The sequence below is a fragment of the Schistocerca piceifrons genome, chromosome 1, assembly GCF_021461385.2.
Source record: "Schistocerca piceifrons isolate TAMUIC-IGC-003096 chromosome 1, iqSchPice1.1, whole genome shotgun sequence".
In the NCBI taxonomy this organism is placed as follows: Eukaryota; Metazoa; Arthropoda; class Insecta; order Orthoptera; family Acrididae; genus Schistocerca; species Schistocerca piceifrons.
This window is the reverse complement of record NC_060138.1, coordinates 1,187,286,777-1,187,301,009: the sequence shown is the minus strand read 5'-3', so window position 1 is coordinate 1,187,301,009 and position 14,233 is coordinate 1,187,286,777.

The window sequence follows — 14,233 nt, the reverse complement described above, 5'->3', positions numbered from 1 at the left end:
GGAGCCGAAGAATGAATTTGCTCAACTGATTATTTCACCTATTATCTATCTTCGTATCTTTTATTTCCTTGCACTATCCTATTGTAGTTTTCTTCTTTAGCGTTCTTACCTTTCTGCCCTACCCGGTAGGGGAAGAAATTTGGAAATTGGTTCAAAAGACTTGACGTGTGTATATTGTGTGTATTGACGATCGTGGCTCGTTGGTTAACGCTTATCTGCAGTTACTTGTCGAAACGTGATGTAAATCTGATTTGCTGTGAGCAAAAGCATCCTAGGAAACATGAATAATTTTCCCGATTTCTGTTAGATTAAGTTTTGAACGTGAACTGTTCGGCACGCCAAAGTGGGTATATTTTACTGATTATTGATGTAACCGAGAAAAAAAAAAGGCTATTACAGAACAATAAGAAAAGGAAAACAATCAGATTTAAAATATATATAAAATCTAACGTGCTTCAGAAGCACCATTCAGAATAGCAAACACGTTTTTCGTTAGGTCTTGGACAGTAATAAAAAAAAAAACTATGTATATTTTGTAAATGATCCTTTCATGATAAGTAATTTTAGCATTACCTGTGCTACTCTGTGGTATAGAGACACCTATATGGACACGTATGGATTGCTGCGTGTGACTCAGTGACAAAATAATGGACACGTGTGTAAAATCGTAATTTGACACATGTATGGACACGAAAAACTAGTTATCTCTTGTGTGAATCAAAACTGTAATAAACTTATGGACACGAGTGATGTTCCGCGTGTGAAGTAGCATTACAAGTATTCTCACGTTGTCACGACGATACAGTAACTATCAGTCAAAGGATAGACAAGCTATTGTACTCACTGAAATAGGTGACAGTAGTCATTTTCATCGATGACTGTTCTTCGTCGCTGGTGCAGTCAATTTACCGTCCAGGTTGACCATGTCGCCTTGACGAGCTGCTCCAGTACCAACGATTCAACAAAATGCACAAGTTAAAAAAAAAAAAAAGGTTGGCAGCCACAGAACTATCTGCCTCGTGCAGGTCACGGACTGCCAACGCTGTCAAACCGCCAGTTCGTTACCACGTGACTTTGAAGCACGGTGGCAACATTCAATGACTGCTCGCCGGCTCACACTCAACAATAAGCATTCCTCTCCATAACGGGCGCAAGCGTGCTCAAGATTTGAGATGAAAATAGACATAAAAATAATAAAACGTTGATAAACTACGCACGATTTTACTATATTTACATTAAAAGGACACTAATGATGACTTTTCCTTAACTATGAAAATTGCTACGGCAATATTGCTAAATATATTGCTTAAGAAAGACCTGTACAAGACGAAACGTGTTTTGTTAATATTTGCTAACGAAAGAATATAAAACCTGGACACAAAATATGAATAATATACAATGTATATGTACATAGTCTATGTAGTAATGTTTATTGTCTTAAATTCTTACTCTATATTCACTTAGATTAAGATGCTAGTTAATGAGCAAGTCCTAATACAGATTTTTTTTTCTGTATTTTCATGTGCTGAAACATGAATTGGAATGAGATTAAGACAGCCACCAAACTGACTCATTCGTCATTGAACCAGTCAGCAACTTTCCTGATTCCCGACATGACCCGATGGATCGTCGAGTCAAGAAATATCGCTTCCCCCTTCACATAGTGAAATTCCCAGTGTTTTTCCACCAGAATGTGAAAAGGTGATCCCCAGTTTTAGTGCAGTGAAAAGTGACAGGTAATGAAAGAATTCCCCTGTGAAAATCATCCGAGTTCATGGGAAATGCTACCAACAACAAAGTGAAGAGTGATGTCGCTACGAGAAAGACTGATAAAAGTTTTATGTTCCGTTCACAATTGGCGGAAATGCACCAATACAGTAATAGAATTTTTTTTCTTATTGTCAATATTTATGTATATTTGTATCTGTATGTGTATTTAATTTGTACTTGTATCTATGTTAGTATTTCAATGTTTCAATTGACTGAATGAGAGTAATTCTTGAGAACCTATGTCAAATCCTTGAACACTTATGATGACATCATGCCACAACCAAGTTTGTTAATGATCAAGCAACTGTGAGTAGCTTTGACGACTTAGTATGAAACGTATATAATTCTATGTGCCTTATGTTATGTCTGTTTTGCTCCCTACAAGGAGAGATTCTTAAATACTTCATTCACTAAGTACGTGAATCCAATAATAATACAACTGCGCGTGAGTCGTAACGATCTTTCAGACTCATTACTCCTCACGCGGGAAGCGATGTAATGTTATTGGTATTTCCGTCCTACGAAAGCTTTGAGTACCCTTTGAAAGATATTTGTTTTGTATAATTTACATAACTGTAAAGATGCGCATCTAGCGCGGACGCTAATACATCGATTGCGCAGTCAAAGAAACATTTTAACAGAAGCTGAACTGTCGTTCCGCTTCGATCTAAATAAAAGATGACGGTAGAAAACTTTTGTAGATCTTCAGATTTTAATGTGCTTCTGCTTGTTATGTGAAAACGTAAAGGAGGTCGACTTTAAGTTAAAAAAAAATGAGCGGTCTTGCTAGCGTGCAGACAACATTATTAATTAATAAAATTAAGGTAATTCATGTTCGAAACTGTAAATCAGCAAGTTATTGCTATCGGAGGTGTTGAACAGAGCAAGAATTGTCTTCAACGAAAGGAGAAAAGTAGTGACTACAATTTGAGGAAAAAAAAAACGTGAACCAAGGAGACAGCACAGGACAGGCTGAAATCTGATCGCACCATGCTGTTAGAAAAGTAATTGTGTAAGTTGTATTGTTTATAAATAAGCCCTAATTTTGCTAGTGAGAGTTGTTTGAATATATTTAGTGTTTACCAGACTTCTTATTCTGTTCTTTTCCTTTATACTTTTTTATCCTCCATACCATATTATTTTTATAAATGTCAAACAGCCTTTACTGCAGCAAAGAATACTGCGGCATCCTGGTCGTAGACAGAACGCCGCTCCTTGTCTTCTATACAATTCATAGCTGCCCATTTATTAATGATTTCATTTGCAAATGCATTTTTTTTACTGTTCATTGTGAAAGGTCCCTTAGGTAATTATAAAATTCGTACTAATTACGTAAAGAAATCCGGGTTGTTCTTTTCCAAATAATAGAAGTCTTTGCGTAATCAAAACCTAGCCTCCTTCTGACAACGATCAGGAGCCGACCAGAAGACGGACGTCTTCGACCGCTTTCGTGTCTCCTGTGGCAAAGCTGTGCCAGACTGGAAACACGACATTCTAGTATGAAATACCGATTTAAATTGATAGAATTGAAATATATTTAACGAAAGAAAAATAATATTTTTTTTTATCATACTAGAAATTACAAAAATGGCTCTGAGCACTATGGGACTTAAGATCTGACGTCATCAGTCCCCTAGAACTTAGAACAACGTAAACCTAACTAACCTAAGGACATAACACACATCCATGCCCGAGGCAGGATTTGAACCTGCGACCGTAGCGGTCGAGCGGTTCCCGACTGTGGCGCCTAGAACCGCACGGCCACACCGGCCGGCTTCAATTACAAGGTAAGGATTTTGCAGTTAAAGCTCGCAAGCTCGTGCTTCTTGGTTCTGATCCACACAAAAACTGCTTGTATCAATATTTTTGACTTTGTGGCCAACTTTTATTTTTGTTGTAACTCTACTTTCTTCCGTGTTCATTCTACACGAAAATGATAAGTCTATGGTCCCCAAAATTTAGGTTACACAGTGTTCACACAGGCACAGAGCGTGAATTACGTCACTATTTCCCACATCTCCTGAACATACAAGACGCTCATCTGCCTTCTTTTTCAGCCTCCTGAGATTCTGATGAAGTATATTAATTGTACTTTTCTGGAAACGTTTGCATACATTACAGTTCAGTTCTGTTCAGATTTCTTTCAGGTTTGTCTGTCTATGACATGACTCTATTTATGTCGTGACTCTAACCCAAAAGAAGTGCCCCTCTGACTCCAGAAATCACATGGAGTTTGCCCTGCATGTTTGTGAGCCTCGTTAAGCTTTGAGCAAGGTGCTCAGCTGATGTTGCTTTCCGTGTCCCACTCAGGTACAGGCTACGACTGGTGTATCCCCATCTCCGATTTGCAGCAGTCGGTACAACACAGACAAGAGACTTTGTTTTAGTCAAATGCGATCCTCTTAGCTCCTTGTTTAAACAGATGACAGCTGTTCTAACCCCAGGCTCATCATGACGCTGCAAAACCTTTTCAAGCCCTACACGAGGGTGTGGTGTTTCTTCTCGTGTTTCCTACAGGTTATCTTTAATGTTATTTTTAATTGACCAGGCTGTTTCCTGCTTCTCCTCCTACGAGTCTCTGCACAAACCCCTGTGTTCTGTCATACGGCTAAGCTTGGCACAAGGTTTCGCGATACTTATCACCTGGCGTTCTACACTTAATCTCCCTGTACTATTTGGCATATGCCCCTCCCATGACTATTACCTAGCAGCAGAATTTTTTTCTTTCTACTTGACTTTCCTACCGACCTAGCCTTACAGCTATTCCTATGAGTCTGCGACACTCTACTTTTCTAAAAACAGGTTCAGACTCTAATTCAGATAACGAGTTAAACTGATTGCTAATAGGAATCTGAAAAGTAAGTTGTGATGTTTTCTCCGTTTGCTTAATGGTTATCAATCACCTTTCTCCAATCTCTTTCCCTCTTCAACCTGTGTAATTCAAACTATACCAATTTGTAATTCTGTCTGCCGGGCACAAATCCTTCTTCCCTGTTCCCCGTTTGTCTTGTCTCGATTTCATAAGAGCCTCATCTGATTCTTTACCGGCTTCCCCGCTACAATCGCCCCAATGAAACAGCACCCAGAGTGGTGACATGTTTCATCTATACTAATTAACGTATAGGAACCTAAATCAGATATAGGTAAATTGCCGGTTATCTGTACTACCCGACGTAAGATTATTTTCAAATTTTACAGAACAAAACAAAAAAGTTAAAACACTATATTTCAAATGATCACACACAGATATTGTATGTGAGACTGCGATTGTTACTAGAATTTCATTTACGCAGAATTGCATCAATTACATCTCAATGGACATTTCTTCCGCCCATGATATATTCATCAGCACTATTTCTTAAACACTTATCCACTGATTTTACAGATCAAAGTTCCAATCTCACTGAGACCAAAATTTAAAAAAAAAAAAAGATATAGTTTTACTCGGCTAGAGGCCACATCAATAAAATTAGTTTGGTGATGTCACAACAATAACATAAAATGCGCCTCCAATTTTTCGGTCACGATTTTAAGTATTATTCATAAGAGTGACTACCTGTCTCATTGCGATGTTGGCAGAGATTTCCGGGCAACTGAAGTACTACGCTGCCGGAGAAATACCGCATTGTCAGTTCCTGATGTCCGTCGGAAAATGTGTCACGCCCACGGCATCGATCGGATACGTCGCTGTTAACCATTAAGAATTAAAATCAAGGCTTATCTGCAGTTTATCCTTGATCAGTCTTACCCATCGTGCCATTTATTTGTGAGAGCTGTAGACTACCATGAGTACAAAAACTAATTTTATTTGAAGTTACTACAATACTTATGGCTTTTATGTAGCCATTTCTGTTTTTCTTTGCATGTGATGGGTTTTCAGCTCGGATTTCAGTTTTATTAGCGCATTGCGTACCCATTAATAGGACATAGTCAATTTCAGTTTATCTTTCCCAGTCTGAATCAACGGTCGTCTTCAGCTGCGTGGTCTACCGTCTCAATTACAGCACAGTTCAGAAGCTGTCTGCCCTGAATGACGTTGAATAATGGACTGGCTGAGACCTGTTGAAATGACTTTGTAACTGATCTGACACTGCTTCCGTTTAGCGCTGGCGCAGAAAAACAAGCGCTTTGTATCACTGACGAGAGTGATATCACGCCTTTGGATTCGCACAAGCCCGTGCCGATTTCAGAAATCACGCGCAGAACAAAGGGCGGCCACTCGTGCAGTGCTTAAATGAAACAGGGCCCGCTGCGCACGCAACGTAGCGCCAGTTGATCTGTTATTCTCTTTGAACGGTAGTGGGCAAATAAAGGACCATCATTTGCTGATCGACCTGGGCGTTCGACGGGAAGCGGGAGTGAGTGGAGTCCCGAGATGAACACTGAGCTTAGCGTGTGGGTGGGAGAGGGAGGGGGGTGGGGGTAGGGAGGGAGAGGCGCCCTGCATGCGATTGGGCGGCGTACTGGCGCCAGAGAGGGCAGGGCGCTGAAATATGAAGCGACAACGCGTAGTGGCGCCAGCCACAAAGGGTCGCAGTCCTGTGTGTGAGGGTGATCCACTGTACGATACGTCAGCGGCGCATATTTACCTGTGTGTAAACTGTTGCCGCCACCCGACTGCTTCGCAGCAGTAACGAGAATGTCTGGAGCGTACTTGCACCTAATTATAGCACAAAGCAACACCTGAATATCTGAAGGGGCAAAAAGGTATTGAAACTAAGAGCCACTGGAATTAAAATATTGGAGGAAAGGATATCAATGAGAAGATTTGCTGTTGACGTTGCCGTCGTCTGTCAAAATGAGGACCTAACAACTGAGCACTGTATATTGGTTTGAATTCCGGGTAACAATACTCTCTTTCACACCTATATGTTTTGTTTCACTGCTTCAAATACTATGGGAGATGAAACGTGAACCGGAATTGTCTTTTGAAAATTTTATTCATTCAAACAAACCAAAAATGCCTTTTTTTTCTACATAGTCTTTGACTTTGCTACATATCTTTTTCCGTTGAACTGGCAACCTTTTGGTGTTGTCCTCGAAGAAAGAAGAGGGACGTGTGAGCAGCCACTTGCGTCTGTAGTGTTCTAAAGCTTCATTGTCATCAAATTGGTATCTTCCACGTTATTCTTTCAGCGACCCAAATATATGGTAGTCGCACAGTGATCAGTAAGGAATGTTGTTTCACGTGGGACTTCTCGGCCGGCCGGGTTGGCCGAGCGGTTCTAAGCGCTACAGTCTGGTACCGCGCGACCACTACGGTCGCAGGTTCGAATCCTACCTCGGGTATGGACGTGTGTGATGTCCTTAGGTTAGTTAGGTTTAAGTAGTTCTACGTTCTTGGGGACTGATGACCTCAGAAGTTAAGTCCCATAGTGCTCAGAGCCATTTGAACCATTTTTTTTTTAGACTTGTCCATAGTCGCTTTTGGTGAAGTAAGTTTTCCACAGCTATCCTTTCTGCCGTAAATGATGTATGCCATTCATACGCTTATTTCGTCAAAAGGATGTCCTCTCCAAACTGTGGTGCCGTGCCTTCTTTCACGAACAATTTGATGATTATGCTTGTCTCAGCACCCCTTAAAGAAAGAAAGTCTGTGCACCGGTCAGTGAGGACATCGCGCGTAGTCCCAGCCAGTTGCAGGGCTGTCCGTTTGCAACCTCCCTCTTACTTATCGGCCTACCCTGCTTGCGATATAAAAGATGACCGTGGATCGGGTGTATGCCTAATGGATTTTTCCTAATTGTATAAGACTATATTTCCCGAAGAAGGGATACCGATAAGTAGGAGGAAAGTGTACAACCGACCCTTTCGATGGAAAGTCTACTGAAAATAAAAGTAATGAAACCGAACAGGGCTATAATTTGGGAAATGAAAGTTATTTTGTGCATTCACTCACGAACAGCACTGGATTGAAAGGGGTACCACTGATATTGAATCCAATAGTTAAACTAATGAACGAAAAGGAAGTAAATAACGGTCGCCAGTGCACTAGGGCAATTTACATCCAAAATCCTGTACAAGATGATGGGAGAGAAAAACATGTATTATTAAACAGTGACGTGGCAACTAATGGTTGCCACGTTTTTTATAATACTAATTTTAAATGAGTATGTAATGATAAAGAAAACTGAGAAGTCACTCTTACGTTATGTTTGGCATTAAATTTAGAAAAAGGCAATCGAGTAATGATTTGAAAAATATGCATTTAAACTGTGTGTTAGTACTGAACTTCGTTACGTGAACAATGACTTTCAGTGACCTCAGCATAACGTCATCAAAGAAATTTTGAAAAAAATCAAGCACTTTTTACTTTGCCGTCTATCATTTTTCAAATTGGATATCATATTATTGTCTGAACAACTGAGCCTTTTTTACTGAGTTGTACAGAATTAAATACTAGAATACGTACCAAACCAAACAGCCATGTGGTCCAAGCTATATGTAAAATAAATAAAACTTCCGCACTTTTAATTTGTGCATTTCTTTTAATTTAGATTTTTTTCCAAACTCAAAAAATGAAATTGCTTTAGTTATATACTGAAGCCTATGTTGTAAAACAGTTAATTGAAAGTAGACTGTGGCAATAATTCTTAAAACAGAAATTATTCATTAATAAACTGGCTGTAACTACTCAATTTGTTTCTTATGACATTCAGTTGCATATCAGGAAAAAAAGGAACAAACATCCTGCTTGGTAACAATGTCTGGTGGCAATGGGGTCACAAGCGTCCTGAGTTTACCTGATTATTATTTAAATAAATCTTATCAATCAAATCACATTCAATTGTGCTTCTGGGTTAGCCGTTAATACTTTCTAATACTTTCTACCAAAGACCAGTCTTACTCCAGTGCTATGCATACGACGAAACTCGGAGCCGACGACGAAACTGTGTTGCTGGAACTGCTGCAGTTGTTGGAAACGGTAGCATATTGTAGAGCCGCGGCTAATTATACGAACGGGCAATCATAATTAATACAGCCTCTTGCGCCCGTCCACTGTCCGTACTCTTGCTCTAGACATCTGGCCGGCGCGCGTACATGATGCCGCCGAAAATAGTACTCTCTACTGCGAGAGCGTTAACACAACACTTCCGCACACTGCAAGCGCTGGAAGCCGTCTCTCCTCTCTCCGCGTGCTCTGCGCAACAACCCCCAACCCAAAGATTTTACAACGCACAAGCACTGCTATTATCGTTGCTAGTCCATGCAAATAACAATTCCACTAGCTATTTCCCAGAGCTTATAAGTTTCACAGTAAAACACAGATAAATGCAATGAAACGTCAACAGACTTCTACCTAAATTTTCATATACAGTGAGGCAATGTCCTTACTTATTAAAAGAAAACATTAGAATTACAAACATTTATATACAATTAAAAAAACTTATATCGGTAGCAGATGCCATGCATCCTGCATTTCCAGTGCTACACGTTCGCTAAAGGGACCCAGGATTCAAACTTTCATGATGAAATCGATTTCAACTGCGTGATGCCTTATGAAAAGCCAAAATTTTCCTTTTGAAAAGGCATAATTGTTGTACTTGCAACTTTCTGCCGCTTGCTTTTCAAGGGTTTCGAAACAAAACGATTTAATCTGCTGCAGCAGATGTTATGTATCAGTTATTATTGTTTTCTCCTGTCTCAGGCTGACTCCAATTTAAAAGAAGTTTTTCATGCCAAGCGTTTCACATGTTTTTAAAAGTTACCTACTCTGGTCATTGGTGTTTCTTCCTCTCTTTTAGAAATTTTTCTTAGTTGTTAGCGGAGATTGGGGTTGGAAAAGAAAAAAAAACTTATATGAGTGTGGAAGAGGAGAAACTACTATTCGATTTCTAAGTGAACAACTTTTATGAAGCTTACAAACGTGAAATATAGAGCAACCATTCGCAAAAGTCACAATAGAATTAGGGAGTTTCTATAAACTGAGAAATCGAGAAAGGTAAATGTGAGTCCACATTTTTCGTGACTTCAACCTCCGCTAAGGACACAGGAAAATCAGTGGATTTCAAAATATGTAAAGAAGAGGAAGAGACACCATGGACACAGAACATGCCATGGTAATACCAGCGAAACGCGTCTGGTGAAAAAATTCTTTCGAAATGCAGTAAGCATAAGACTGGAAAACGCATTAATAAATGAAAATTATGAAATGATTGTTCTTTACAGTTCTACTGACGCTCTCCTCAAGTGTCGCACTAGTTCAAGACCATCAGAAAATTAAGACAGGCATACTTTATAAATTACGTGGAATTCGCTCTGTTTGTAAGTTAACTGTATTTCGATAAACATCTTCGATTGTTATCATGTACCAAATAATGGCCTGTGAATAAAATTTTCACTTCTCTATCTCGAATAGCTATGAAGAGAGAATATTTTATTTTTCTTAGTCCTCACATTGTGAGAAATAGTAGAAATAATTAGTAGACTTATATTGTTCTAATTTTAGCTATAATGTGTAGTTTCCTTACAAGTAATATTTGTACCAAACAATCTAGATTTAATCTATTCTTCATTACTGAAACGCCTTCATAGCTGAGGTGGATAAGGAATCATGTATTTGTTACAAATCAGTGACTAAGAAAACGTAGTTCTCACGATAACAACTTTACATGATCTGGACGCGATTTCTGTCACAAATAAGTCAAAAGTAGCAACTACGCTCAAATGGCTCTAAGCATTATGAGACTTAACATCTGAGATCATCAGTCCCCCAGACTTAGAACTACTTAAACCTAACTAACCTAAGGAGATCAGACACATCCATGCCCGAGGCAGGATTCGAACCTGCGACCGTAGCAGCGGCGCTGTTCCGGACTGAAGCGCCTAGAACCGCTCGGCCACAGCGGCCGGCTAGAAACTAGGAAAAGTGAAACTTCCTGGCAGATTAAAACTGTGTGCCCGACCGAGACTCGAACTCGGGACCTTTTCCTTTCGCGGGCAAGTGCTCTACCAACTGAGCTACCGAAGCACGACTCACGCCCGGTACTCACAGCTTTACTTCTGCCAGTACCTCGTCTCCTACCTTCCAAACTTTACAGAAGCTCTCCTGCGAACCATGCAGAACTAGCACTCCTGAAAGAAAGGATATTGCGGAGACATGGCTTAGCCACAGCCTGGGGGATGTTTCCAGAATGAGATTTTCACTCTGCAGCGGAGTGTGCGCTGATATGAAACTTCCTGGCAGATTAAAACTGTGTGCCCGACCGAGACTCGAACTCGGGACCTTTTCCTTTCGCGGGCAAGTGCTCTACCAACTGAGCTACCGAAGCACGACTCACGCCCGGTACTCACAGCTTTACTTCTGCCAGTACCTCGTCTCCTACCTTCCAAACTTTACAGAAGCTCTCCTGCGAACCATGCAGAACTAGCACTCCTGAAAGAAAGGATATTGCGGAGACATGGCTTAGCCACAGCCTGGGGGATGTTTCCAGAATGAGATTTTCACTCTGCAGCGGAGTGTGCGCTGATATGAAACTTCCTGGCAGATTAAAACTGTGTGCCCGACCGAGACTCGAACTCGGGAAGGTAGGAGACGAGGTACTGGCAGAAGTAAAGCTGTGAGTACCGGGCGTGAGTCGTGCTTCGGTAGCTCAGTTGGTAGAGCACTTGCCCGCGAAAGGAAAAGGTCCCGAGTTCGAGTCTCGGTCGGGCACACAGTTTTAATCTGCCAGGAAGTTTCATATCAGCGCACACTCCGCTGCAGAGTGAAAATCTCATTCTGGAAACTAGGAAAAGTATTTAAGCATTGTAATACACGACCTCGTGTGCCATCTGTTGGACAGCGCTGACCAAAAATTGAGCCAAGTTGTCTTTTTTGGAAATGGCCAAGCACACAGACATTGAATTCTTATTGCAAATTTGTTTAGGCAAATGGAGCATAAAAATAAAAATTGAGCCTCTGGAAAAATGGTATCTTGAACAGTAATCCCGCGCTGACGAAGGATTTAAATTCTGCCAGCATGCGTCGAGCGATAGTCTTCGATATTGGAAGATTCTGTGGTAGTGTGGAATACGTGACACATAGGGTATTTACGTAGTTGACCCGTGGAATCGTGTCTAAGGCGCGCAAGCGGTTTACTCTGACAACGATCCGGACGGCTCGGAGCAACCTCTTGAAGTTGTTGCCCGCCGTGCGCCGTAATTCATTTGTAAACACGATCACCACACACTTTATATTGACCTATGTCTGGAAGGGTGCAACGCAGCCAGCAGATATGGCAGTTGAAGATATCAAAACGCAAACCGAAGGTTAAAAATTTCACGTTCAAGAAATCGTTCACGCAGGAGAATCGTACAAACATAGCATCGGATACACTGCCGTATGGATGGCATACTACTAGGCATCCCTGGCATAGAGAAACAACTGAAAGACTTGAAAGCAAATAAATCACTAGGTCCGGATGGAAACCCAGTTCGATTTTGCAAAGAGTACACTACGGCACTGGCCCCTTACCTAGGTTGCATTTATAGTCTATCTCTCGCCCAACACAAAGAAAATCGCAGGTGACTCCAGTATATAAGAAAGATAAAGAACGGTCCCGCAAAATTACAGAGTAGTATCCCTAACATCTATTTGCTGCAGAATCCATGAGCATAATATCAGTTGAAATATAATAAATGTTAAGACTCAGAAGCTTATGTCCACGATTCAGAATGGTTTTAGAAAACTCAGCTTGCCCTTTTCTCACATGGCATATTGCGAACTATGAATGAAGGACAACAGGCAGATTCCATACTTCTAGATTTCCAGAAAGTATTTGATATGCTGCCCCATTGCAGGCTGCTTAAGTTCGTTTATATGTAAGTGGATCGAAGAATTCTTAAATAATAGAACCCAGTATATGCTCGACGGCGAATGTTCATCAAACGCGATGGTATCGTCAGGAGTGCCCTAGGGACGTGTGATACGACCGCTGTTGTTCCCTGTATACATAAATGATTTGGCTGACAGGATGGGCATTAATCTGCGGTTGTCTGCTGATGATGTCGTGGTGTACTGTAAGGTGTCACAGTTGAGTGACTGTAGGAAGATACAAGACGTCTTAGACAAAATTTCTAGTTGGTGTGATGAATGGTATTTGGCCCTAAATGTGGAAAAATGTAAGTTAATGCAGATGAGTAGGAAGAGCAAACCTGTAATGTTCAATTACAATATTACTAGTGTCCTGCTTCACACAGTAAAGTCGTTTAAATATCTGGGCGTAATGGTTCAAAGTGATATGAGGTCGAACGAGCATGTGATAACTATGGGAGGGAAAGAAACTGGTCGACTGCCGTTAATTGGGAGAATTTCAGAAAAGAGTGGTTCACTTTTAAAGGAGACCGCATTTAAGACATCTGTGCGACCTGTCCTTGAGTAATGCTCGAGCGTTTGGGACCCATACTGAGTCGAATTGAAGAAAGACTGAAGCAATTCAGACGCGGACTGCCAGATTTGTTACTGGCAGGTTTGAACAACTCGTAAATATTACGGAGGTGTTTCTAGAACTCAAATAGGAATCCCTGGAAGGAAGGAGACGGCCTTTTCGAGAGACACTATTGAGAAAATGTAGACAATCGGCATCTGAAGCTGATTGCCGTACGATTCTACTGCCGCCAACATAAAGGGTGATCATAATTAAAGCTAATCTTTCAAAACGCTGTAGAAATAACACCACAGGTCAGAATGACGTCAAATTCCAACGGAATATTATCGGAGAAGGGGGAAAACTTGTGGTAGAAGAAAATAATACTGTTAAAATTGATCAATATATAGCGCTGTATGTGTCAGAATACGTAAATGAAAACAAATGTCATGCGCACGACCCATTGAAGTTCGTATAAACACTCCGAGTACACGACTTTTCCTCCTTTCACGCCTGCGACGTTCACCGTGACTCAAAGTAGGATCGCCCTCTGCTTGTACAGCTGTATTACAAGAGTGATGACTGTGCAAAAGTCGCTCTGCAGAACTTACGGACACTGAAGGGTTTGAAAAAAGGCGCTGGTCCGATGACTGCCGAGGGTCTATACAAAATGATTCGGAAATTCGAAAAGACGGATTCTTTTGGTGTGCAACCTGGTAGATGGAGGAAACGAATTTATTCGATGTAAGTGGAAGCAGTGGCCACAGCAATACAGAAGGAGACGAGTGGTGGTGTGCAAACGTGAAGTGCACGGAGAATTGCCCGAGCATTGGACATACCCGTGAGCACGGCGCGTAAAATCCTAGGAAACATCTTTCATTGCTATCCATACAACGGTACCCATGTGCACGAGTTGCTTCCTGTTGACCTGCCAACAAGAGAGACCTTTGCTTTAGAATTTCCTGCTCGCATGGAAGTGGACAATGATTGGTCGTGGAAGATTTTGCGGACAGACGAAGCTCACTTCCATCTGACAGGATATGATAATACACAGAATTGTCGAATATGGGCAACGGGATACCCACACGCAAATCAACAAGTACCACTTCATCCTG